Consider the following 12,127-nt stretch of genomic DNA (forward strand, 5'->3'; position numbering starts at 1 on the left):
CTTTTTTTTTTTTTAAATGCCAATATCCAGTTATTCTAGCACCATTTGTTGAAAAGACTATCTTTGATCCATTATACTGCCTTTGCTTCTCTGTCAAAGATCTTTGATTTTATTTCTGTAGGTCCATTTCTGTGTGCTCTGTTCTGTTCAATTGATGTACTTTTCCATTCTTTTACCAACACTATAATATCTTGGTTAATTTAGCTATACAGTAAGTCTTTAAATCAGGTTGTAGCAATCCCCACACATGGTTATTCTCCCCTAGTATTGTGTTGACTATTCTGGGTCTTTCACCTCTCCCTATAAGCTTTAATTTATTGATATTCACAAAATCACTTGCTGGGATTTCGCTGGGGATTACAATGAATCTGTAGATCAAGTTGGGGAAAAGGGACATATGGACTTTATTGTCCCTTCCTATCCATGAACATGGAATATCTCTCCAATATTTTAAAATTGAGAAGTGTGTTTCAAATACATACTGCCAAATATCTACTTAAGTATGTGGACAAAATACAAAATGTGTCTCCATTGTAGCACTTCTTACATTTATTTTATCATTCAGGCTGGCCTCAGACCTAGAAGCCTACAGTGCAGGAGGGGAGGTATGAATTGGGTCTTCATTCTCTCATCATTAACTCCAGGCAAAGAAAGGAAGAGAACTGGTACATAGAAGGGTTTAGATGGTGTTGTTGTGGGGTGGTTCTTCTGCCCTATGGACAGCGGAAGCCCAAATTCTGGCTTTCTCTCTTGGGGAATTTTTGTGGATTCTCTGGAGACATTCCACCTTTGCTCCCCTTGCTGGGGAACTTCCATCCCACGTTTCTGGAGAGAGTGGTCTGCTCTAGACCCCACCCTGGAAGCTTTGTCTTCCAGAGGCCCTCTGTCGCACTCACCTTGGTCTGGCAGGCAGTCCTAGTGGACTGTGCTACTTCAGAGAGCACTCACCTGTCTACTTCTCCGCAGCCACTTTGTCCAGGGCAGAAAACCTGGCTTTTGTTCCACCATCTCCCCCAACTAATTTGAATTGAGGCCACTCCATGGAGACCTGGTTCTTGGCTTTGTTCTACCACATCTCATCTGCCTACCTCCTATCTTTTTTTTTTTTTTTTAAAGAGAGAGTGAGAGAGGAGAGAGAGAGAGAGAGAGAGAGAGAGAGAATTTTTAATATTTATTTTTTAGTTCTCGGCAGACACAGCATCTTTGTTGGTATGTGGTGCTGAGGATCGAACCCGGGCCGCACGCATGCCAGGCGAGCGCTCTACCGCTTGAGCCACATCCCCAGCCCCCTACCTCCTATCTTAAGACTTTTCTATTGTGTGTGCCTCTGCACCAAAAGGCACATAGTTTTGTTGTTGCTGTTGTTTTTTAAATGTTTTGCCTTTGGAGGCTCCATTCAAACCCTTCTCATTCTGTCAGAGTCAGAGATGAAGGGATGGCGGTGGCCAAAATAATATTCAGAAAGTTCCTTTAAAGAAACCTATATTTACCCATCTCCTCTGATCATGTGCCTACTCTGTGTAGGTGGGAGGGGGTGATTGATCAGGTTTTTTTGAGACCTGATAATGATCTAGAGGCACGAAATGTCTATATTCTCTCTTGAGAATGTGTGGACTCTTCAAAATTCTGTTCTTAGCTTGGGGGTCTCAGTCAGAACTCTTACACAAAGAGAAAACTAAATGTAAGATTCCATTTCATACAATTAATAGAGCTAGGCACCTCTTTCTTCCTTCCTTCCTTCTCCTCCCTCCCCCCTCTCTCACACAAGGCATCATATAATCAATCATATCAATCAACAGTTACACCTATCCAGTTTTTTGCCAGGTACTAAGGAAATTACAAAGACTACACACCTTTCAGAACTAGTTATTATGGTAAATAAAATAAATGACCTTTATTTAAGACATATAAAGTCAACAGCAATACCTGTGCCAACTGGCACAGTCTAATAGTTAGACTGGTCAAATAAGCCACAAGCAAACAGGGATGTGGGAGTTGCATCCAAGGCTAGAGCTCTTAAGGGGGACAGTGAGAGATGATGTTGCCCCTGGTCATATGTAATTTCTTGACAGATCACAAGACAGTGTGGCCCAGAGGCCAAAAGCAAGTGTCCTGAAAGAGAAGAGTGTGCAGAGAAGGGCTGGAGAAGGCAGCTTGTCCAACCATGCTAGATAGTCTGGGGGTATACAGACACAGGAGACCTCTGCCTTTTAGCCATTCCGACAGCCACTGGGTCAGAACAGTGTGATCCATCTCCATGTTCTCAGGGAAGGGACTCTCTCAGCCAGGAACAGTGTGGGGGCACTGATAGGCACCGAGTTTCTATAGAAAGTATACAGAAGAGAACTGTGTAGCTTTCAGAGTGTATGAGAAAGGCAAGTTAAAAAAAGAAATTTTGAGGGAAAAAAAATCTTTTTGATTCCTTGACTGTGTGTTTCTTTGAGAACACCAGGGTTTGGCTTAATTTTCTTGTTGTTGTTTTGTTTTTCCAATCTTGGGAATCAAATACAGGACCTTCAACATGCTAGACCTCTACCACTGAGCTACACCCAGCCCTGGACTGCCTTCCTTTGATTGCATGAGACTAGATGGTGTGGATGGAGTGTTTCAAATGTCAAGGGTAAATTATTAAGAACATAATGCCATGCTAAATGAGAGAGATAAAGATTATGAGCATAATAGAAATCCAGAAAGGGTGTTAAGGTCTGTAAATAAGTCAAAAATAACACCTGGTATTTTGCCAGAGAAATGTTAGAGTTTGTAAACAAGTTTGGATGGTGCCTGGCAAAATGCCAGAGGGAGTGGTTTGAGAAGTAACAAAAGTGAGCCATTAAGTGTGGAGATTCCTTATTGGTTGACTGATGTATCTAGTTTATGCTAATTAAGATAAGCTGTGCAAAATGTATAAATAGCTCTGTTGTCCTACAATAAACGGCTCCCATTCCTGCTGATTCCTGCTGTATCAACGTGCACAAGTTATTCGCCACCCCCCCCCCCCCCCGTTATTTTGCTGCAGCCGGACTGCGGCAAAAGGGGGCTTCTAAGAGTAGGATGGAGTAGAAAGGAAGCCAAATTCACCGGGCTTGAAGGCCCACTTAGATTTGGCTAGGCAAAACCAGGCAAAGGAGAGCACATGCAGAAAATAGCTTTAGCAACTAAAACAAACATTATTAAAAACCCTGGGCCAGTCAAGGAAAAGCAAACTACTTCTCTTTTGTATTTTTTTCTCTCTTTAGTCTCAGCCATGGAACCCTATCTTGGATATGACCATTTTTCACTGAAGTTGGCCTCATACACACCAATTAAAAGGCACACATAGCACCCTTCCAAATCGTGCATTGCATTCTGGGATACTTAAACAAAATAAGTTGCTCACTGTCTAGTGGGAAGAAATCCAGGTATTCGGGTGAAGATGTAAGGTGTTCCATGCTATGAACAATGTTTATTCCAGGAGTGCAAAGAGAATGAAGCCCAGTCTTGTGACCAGGGAAGCTTTGTGGAGATTGTGATATCTAAAACCAGTCTTGAAAATCATGAACAGTATAAGGCATGAATTTGTTTGTCAAGGTTGTTCATGGTAATAAGTGATTGATAAAGTAGAAATGGGAAAATAATTTAAAATTAAGCGATATCATTCAAGAAGTGAGAAAAATTTAAAAAGCAATCTGAATATGACCTAAAGTGATTCAAATCTGAAGTGATTCAACTGAATTTACAAAAAGAAAGAGAGCCAGAGAGAGGATACCTCACTGTTGTCATGGAGCAGACTTTGTGGCAGTGGCTGAAAAAACAGAATCTCATTGGAAGGGCTAACACTCTTGTGCTGTCCTAAGGACGGGTATAACATCCAGACCTGGGAATTTGGTGGCACTCAGGCCCAATAGGAAGCAGGAGACCAGGATTCTTGATGGGGTTTACTCTTTGCAGAACTCAGTTTACTACCTATCAAATCAAGTGTTGAAACTAAATTCTCTCTCAAGTGCTCCAATCTCTAAATTTTCCAGTTTGATTTTCACTTAGCAGGTGTTGGTGGCTTTTTTCACAAGGATGTTAAGATATTATCTAAGGGACTTTAATGATGGCATAATGTTTTGGATCTTAAATATCCTCCCAAATCTCGTGTATTGAAGATTTGGTCTCCAACTGATGATACTATTGGTAGTAGTAGAAACTATTGGGGATGGGACCTAATTGGAGGAAATTAGGTGAATGGGGGCATGCCCTTGAAGGGCACCACAGCCCCTTCCCCCTCTCTCTCTCTTTTTGCTTCCCAGATGCCATGAGTTGAGTAGCTTTGTTCCACCACATGCTCCTTGTCATGTTGATTTGTCTTACCACAGGCCCAAAGCATCAGGGCCAAGTAATCATGAACCAAAATAAACATTTCCTCCTTTAAGTTGATTTTCTCAGGTATTTTGTCACAGAGACAGACAGCTGACTCACACAGTTGGGCAACTATGGCCTCATCCACCCATAGCTCTCTGCAGAGGACAACCACATCAGGTAATTGTTTTTCTTTGAGTTGCTACAGCTTTTCCCCTGCATGAATTCAAATGAAAGTAATCCTGCTACCTTGGCTGAACCGACTCAGTCAGATCCCAAGACACCTGTGTAAATAAGTGTATGTGAATACTGAAAGAACTGGGTGTGAAAGACATCCTGTAAGAGTGACCCAACCAGAGCTCTTTATGCTGATGTGAACATGATCCAGGGCTGGGGCGGGGGGGGGGGAGTTGATCAGTGGAGCTGCTTTGTACTCTACACGCCTGTGAGTCATTCTTGAAGTGATTCATGATCTGCTGAAAGTTACAGTTTTAGAAGCACTGGGACACAGAATGACTCTGTAATTGCTGAGTGTGCTCCTGGGGTTCCCAAGAAATTCTTGCAAAAATGTCCAACACCTAAAGCAATCTGGGTGTGCCTTGTCGTTTCTAACCATAGAAACCACAGGGGCGGGCAGGAGGCTTTCTATGTCTGAATGAGGCTCCTGTTTGAAGAGAGAGGTGTAAGAAGCTTAGTTCTGCTAAAATGATAGTGTATTCAGTAAGACTCTGTAACGTAACACAATATTGACAAGTTGATGCTGTAGCACAATAGTTTGTCCTTTATATCCATGAATTCTGGGATTTAACCAGCCTTGGATTGAAAATATTTAGAAAAAAATATTCCAGAAAGTTTCAAGAAACTGTTGATGATCCACAGAAATATGGTCATTTGCAGGCACACTGCCATTTCATAGCCCTTTAGTCTATTTTCAGCACTTGTCTGAACATTATTCACGTTGCATCTCATTTGTGTACTAAGAAGTCAGGTCTTACCACATCTATACCGAACATGTACAGACACTTTGTCTTTCACTAGTCTCTGGACAATGTATTGTAACATCTATTTACATAGCAATTATACTGCATAGGTATTATGAGTATTTTGAGTCATTAAAATATTCAGGAGGATATGGTTAGGTGATTACAAATACTATTCCATTTTATTTAAGGAACTTAAGCACTAGTGGGGTTAGGCATCCATAGGAGGTCCTAAATCATTCCCCCATGGATATTAATAGAAAACTGTATGTATTTTCTATTTGCTTTGGAACTAAGATTAAAAATAATTGTGAAATTTGGCTTTAGGACTTAATTGACTTGAGATATGCCTTAATATATTCAATTCTGATTAGAATTTTCTTTAAAATTATAAATGCAAAATAATCTTTTTTTTGGGGGGGTACCAGGAATTGGGCACTCAACCGTTGAGCCACATCCCTAGCACCTTTTATATTTTATTTAGAGACATAGTCTCACTAAGTTGCTGTTATAGTTTGGATGTGAGATGTCTCCCAAGAGCTCACGTGTGAGACAATGAAGAAGGTCCAGAAGAGAAATGATTGGGTTGTGGGAGTCTTAACCCAATCAGTGAATTAACTTTCTGATAGAGATTAACTGAGTGGTAACTGAAGTGCTAAGGAGTAGCTGGAGGAAGTGAGAATTGAGGGTGTAGCTTTGGGGTATATATTTGTATCTGGAAAGTAGACAGCTCTCTCTCTGCTTCTGGATCATCATGTGAGCTGCTTTCCTCTGCCACACTATTCAGTCACTATGTTCAGTCTCACCTTGATCCCTAAGGAATAGAGTGGCCTTCTATGGACTAAGATCTCTGAAACCATGAGCCCTCAAAAAACTTTTATTCCCTAAAATTGTTCTGATTGGATCCTTTAGTCACAGCAGTGAAATAGTTGACTAAAAAACAGTTGCTTACAGCCTTCTAAGTTGCTGAGGCTGGCCTTGTACTCACTATCCTCCTACCTCAGCCTCTCTAGCTGTTGAGATTATAGGCATAGGCCAGCAAAATAATGGATTTTTGCTATTGCAAGGACTGTCTTTGTTATTGATCCTTTTCAGGTCAATTTGTGGGCATCCCAACATTGAGTGGGACATGGTGGCACACACCTAATTCCAATGACTTGGGAGGCTGAGCCAAGAGGAACACAAGTTTGAGGGCAACCTCAGCAATTTAGAGAGGCCTTAAGAAACTTAGCAAGACCCTGTCTCAAAATAATGTTGGGGATTTAGCTCAGTGGTAAAGTGTCCCTGGGTTAAATCCTTAGTACGAGAGAGAGAGAGAGAGAGAGAGAGAGAGAGAGAGAGAGAGAGAGAGAGAGAGAACATGATATATGGAACATTTTGTCTTTTCCTATGGTTCATTTTTTTCTTCAAAGTTAGAGTTATAAAAATTCTAAGTCATTTCTGAATAAAGTCTGGATTTTTGTTGTAAAAAAATATGTCCTCTTTCATGTAATTATTCTTCATTTTGAAAGTTCTTTTTTCTTTTCTTTTCAACTTGAACGCATAATGAACTCTCAACGGGGACAAGATTAAAGCTTTGAATATAGACTAAAGAAGTATTTTCCAAAATGTGTGGTGTATGACTTTCAAGAGCTGGGAAGGTCTGAGATTTTACCCAAGATGCTAATAAGTGAGACTGCCAGACTTAGTGGTGCTGGCTGAGGACAGAGGGAGGAGACTAGGATCAGAGCCAAGCTGTGCCTTTCAAAGGGTCAGTGTTTGCACTTGTCTCTCAGCCTTGATTTCCACAGGGTGGCATTAAGAGGGTTTCAAATCCCACACCTACAATGGGGATCCATTTCAGGAGAGGAACATTGAACTTAGAGACCCTTCGCCCTACAAGGAGCCATTATCTGTCTCATAATGTAAGCGAATCCAACATGCCCTTTGCTCTGGAGGGAGACATCATCTCTGTCTCTCAAAGCTTTTTGCTGTACAAACACCCCTGAAAAGATAACATCCTTGGAAAGGGAGCCCGTCTTTCTTGCATACACAGAAACACAATACACTCACAGAGCACTGTCTCAAGCAGTGACCTGTTAACAGGATCAGGAAATCAATTTGGAGGGTTTTAAAACATACAAGGGACATTCATTGTAGTAAGAGTAAGCATTTTAAATATTCAATGAAGCTTTTCTTTGCTATTTATACAAATTAAGCTTAAAAAAATCTTTTTCATTGGCAAAAAGTTTGGGAAACATTGGCTATGGTATAAAGACTATATTGAGTTCTTACTTTTGAGATGCCAAACTTGACTTGCATTCTATCCAAATCTATGTAATAGCAATATGTATTATGTTGAGGCTCTCCTGCATTATAAGTCATGAGCATAATTGCATAAAGCATATATTTTAATCTTATCTTTTTAAAGCTAAATTGAATTTTAAAAAGATAATTTTACCTCAGGTTTCAGGTAGTGAACAAAATATGTAACACAAATTCTTAGCAACCAGAAAATTTTTTTTAAATGTGGGAAAATTGACCTCACTGACTGAATTACAGCTTTGCCAAGCACAGAATTTAATGAAGAGCGTGCACAAAAGTTAATAAATTGACATCTTAATAGCTCCAAAGCAAATGCATATTCATTTTACACATACACACAATTTCATTAAAATAGTTTTTAATAAAGTTTTTAAATAGTTTTAAAGTTTTTAAAAGCCCAGTTTCATAAATATTTACTGAGTTATTTCTATATGCAAAGGATCTGAGTTAGATCAAAGGATATAACAATATGTAAAATACTTATCTGGCTTCATGTGCATGTGGATTAGAGTGATTAATTTCAAAGGGTTGAAAATATATCTGGTTTTCTTTTGTATATATCTACAACACTATTTTTATTTAATAAGAATTCATTGCTAGTATTGCTGAGATCAGGGTCATAATAGAATGCTGTAATGGCAACACAATTATTTTACATTAATTGAAAAAGTTACCTGTTTAAATTTATTGTATTTCTAAATCCTGTAGGAAAACAATTTTAACAATGGATGTAGATTGTTTTAGAAACAGACTGTTCACATCTTAACACATGAAAGTCACTGTTTCAGAATTAGATGGTAATATATGCCAAAGAGAGAACTTCAATGGCAGAACCAAATACTATATCACTGCATCTATTAAAAACAGAATCAGTATTTCAGTAAGATAAAATCACTTAAAGGAATAAGATACAAATAGCATTCTTCTTGGAAGTTCTATAATTTAAGCATGAAAAAAATGCCATCAATTTATTCTTTTGTTTTCTTTTTCCAAAACATATTAGAACCACCTTTAATGAGGGTTCAATTAGCCTCAACCTTCCACTGACCACCTTTCATTGTCTTCCTACAATGTAATGTTTAAAGGAAAACAAAAAATACAATTCATCTGACAGAAGTTTTTTTTTTCTTTTTTTGGTCCCAGGGATCGAACCCAGGGGCACTTTACCACTGAGCTACATCACCAACCCTTTTTATTTATTTATTTTTTATTTCGAGATGTGGACTTGCTAAGTTGCTTAGGGCCTTGCTAAGTTGCTAAGGCTGGCTTTGGACTTGTGATTCTCCTGCCTCAACCTCCCAAGCTGCTGGAATTATAGGTGTGAGCCACCAGGCCTGGCCCAGAAGTTAATTTTTAAAAAGTTTTTTCCAGGGTAAATTTTGGAGTCAGAAGTGATTTAGACAAACCAAAATGCCCTTTAAGATGTTAATAATAGTTTATAAATAGGTATCTTTTAAAATTTTACATATAATGGAAACTCTAAGGAAAGGTGACATTTATAGGAAAGGCAGCAATATATAGACATTTAGAAGAGGTCCTTTGATGGAATCAAGACTGGGGCCAGTCAATTGAGATAACTCAAAATGGGGAACTACATAAAAAACTAGAGATCTTAAACATTTGAACTTTAAAGATGTCAATATATATTCCTGTCTACATTTTATATCAGGCATTGCCTAATCTTGGAGTATAATCACTAGTTGCAGTTTCAAGTTGTCTTTTTTGTATCAAGCATAAGTATGTAATGCATCCTTTAAGATGACCCATTTTGCATTCTTTAAAGTGAATTGAAAGGTTGAAGAGTCTCAAGAAAGAATGCAATTTCAGCATCTGTTACAATTTTTATGATCTCTTTCCTCCCAATCAACCACACTTTTTGCTCCAATTCCTTCAGCAAGTTATTTGAAGCTTTCAGCTTCATATTTATTTTGAATATTTTATTATGCTCCATGTGTTATTTAATATGCATTTATAATAATAACCCCATGGCAAATGGGATTGGAAATATACAAAACTGATTCTTGAGAGTCATATAAAGCTCAATTTGTAGGAGTGCTCCAGTAGTAGGGACATTACTAGATGTGAGACCAGAGACTCTCTGAATACCAGTGAGTGGCTTTATAAAAATGTGAAGAGCATGGGTCTGGCAAGTCAGGTAAGTGGAAGTACATTAGAGAAGTTTCTACTAAATGCCAATTCTTCTTGCTACTAGGATTCATATACAGAAAATATTTGGTAATATTCATCTTCCTCAACACACAAGAAAAAATTTCTTTAAAATAAAAACAGTTTGTCTCAAGATCACAAACATATTAATTTAATTTTTCACACTTCTCATTCTAAAAGAGTATATGTTGTTCAATCAAATTCCTGTGAAGATTTTTTTTTTAATTTACTGGGGATTAGACCAGGAAGTTGGAGTATTACCCTGAGTTACAGCCTCAGCTCTTTTACTTTTTTTTGAGACAGGGTCTTGATAAGTTGCCCAGGCTGATCTCAAACTTATGATCCTCCTGCCTCAGTCTCCCATGTAGCAGGGATTACAGACCTACGCTATTGTATCCAGCTCCTATGAGGATTATAAAACAGTATCTGGGCTTGGGTTGTAGCTCACTGGTGGAATCTTGCCTAGCATGTTCAAGGCTGAAAGCCCTCAGTTTGATCTCTAGCACCACAAAAAATGAATAAATAAAAATCTAAATGTAATTAGTTAAACACTTTATTCTTGTTATAGTTTCTCTTAATAATTAAATGTTAGATCCCCAATATTTATTGCTTATTATCAATTATCACCAGAGAACTACAGTACCTCTTAGAGCTATGATCTTTAATAGCACTTTAATATATATATATATATATATATATATATATATATATATATATATATATGCTTTAGCACTTTTTCTCTCAAGTGTTGGACAACTTTCCTGCAGCAGAAAATGTGCCCAAACTTGTCTGAGGGAGATTATGATATTAAGCATAATGCTGCAGTGAATGTTGCCTTAAGTTCTTTTCCAATGTCTTTGGAAAACATTGTTTAGACAATCCTTGGTCAGATTTCCCAGTGATACTTTTAGTACTCCCATGACCACTACTCAACTCAACTTGTTTTGTTGATCTCATAGTGTAGTTTTGAGGTGGTTCTGCTGAACTCAATCATTTATATCTCAACTTTGATCTTTATCTTCATCCCTGGAATGGGTATCCATAATTACTCTGTGGTCTTCACTTTCAGATTTCTTTGGAAAGCAATTTTGTTTAATTGTGCGGTGGGTCCCTTTCATTGATTCATATTTGGACTTTGTGCTGTGCTCATTTTTAAATTAGTTACAGATAGATGGCAGGAAAATCAAGCAATTAATAATCAGTGTCTATTGTATCTGTATAACCATATGCAAATTCTAGAGAAGCCCTGACCTCTAAGGAAGCAGTACAGGTCAGGTTCTACAATACTTGCTTAGCAATGGATGTGTCAGAAGGTCTGTATACTAGTAGTTTTTAAGGTGTGTAATATTAAAACCAATGCCTTTTACTATGAACAGTAAAATGGGCTGCATTTTAAGTTGATTTAATAAAAATATTCTATCATTTAAGAGGGATACTGTACATTTACTATGCACATTAAAGATTAAATATAAACTTACTAATATTTATTCTAACACTAAAATTTAATAAGTGTCCACTATTTTTATTGCCAAGAATAATAGCTTGGTAGAGGCAGTTATTTCTGTTAAATTTGTCTCTATAGTACACCTGGAGGATCTTCATTGACTCAAAGATTATGTATCCTAGATCCACTGACATCTTCTAACAATCTTTAAATCAAGTGCACCTTGTCAATCAATTGCTCTCTGTTACCAATCTCTGGGAAGGCTGCAGAGCTGAAGTATACTTGAAAGCCAGAGAAACCTCTTGTGTATTCCTTCATTCTGAAAGCCCCAGATCGAGGTATATTTTTCAGCTTCTTAAAGAATGATTTATTCTGGCTGGTAATGGCAAAGGAAAACTCTACACTTTACATACAGAAAGTTCAGATCACAAGGAGGCCTGCAGAATAAAGGGCCAAGTAAAATTCCTCCCCCACCGCCCGCCCAGTCCCTGGAAGATCCTTGCAGATTCTATTTCAAGCTACAGACTGTGTCCACACGCACCGGCCAAAAAGGCTCACAAAGGTCTGTTTTGAAATGGCTTGTCGTTTTTTCCTCCCTTCCTCAAAAACCCGGCAGCGATGGGAAGATTACATGTCAGTGTGGCTTTACTGCGGCCAAAGTTAGTGGCACAAAGAGAGATTTCACTTAAACATCCTTTCGGTTCTCAGCACCCTTTCCTGCATAGAAAGCAGCTTTCCGCCTCCTGGAGTTTTTCGAAAACCCAAACACCACCAGAGCCATAAAGGAGGCCCATTCTAGAGCCTTTTGGCGCGAGAGCAGACCCCCTGCCTGGAGGGAAGGGCCTTCCTCGCCCCGCCCCTCGCCCCCGCCCCGCCCCCCGCGTAACCCGGATACACACCCACGCTCCCC

This window comes from Urocitellus parryii, chromosome 7 (assembly GCF_045843805.1).
Source record: "Urocitellus parryii isolate mUroPar1 chromosome 7, mUroPar1.hap1, whole genome shotgun sequence".
NCBI lineage: Eukaryota > Metazoa > Chordata > Mammalia > Rodentia > Sciuridae > Urocitellus > Urocitellus parryii.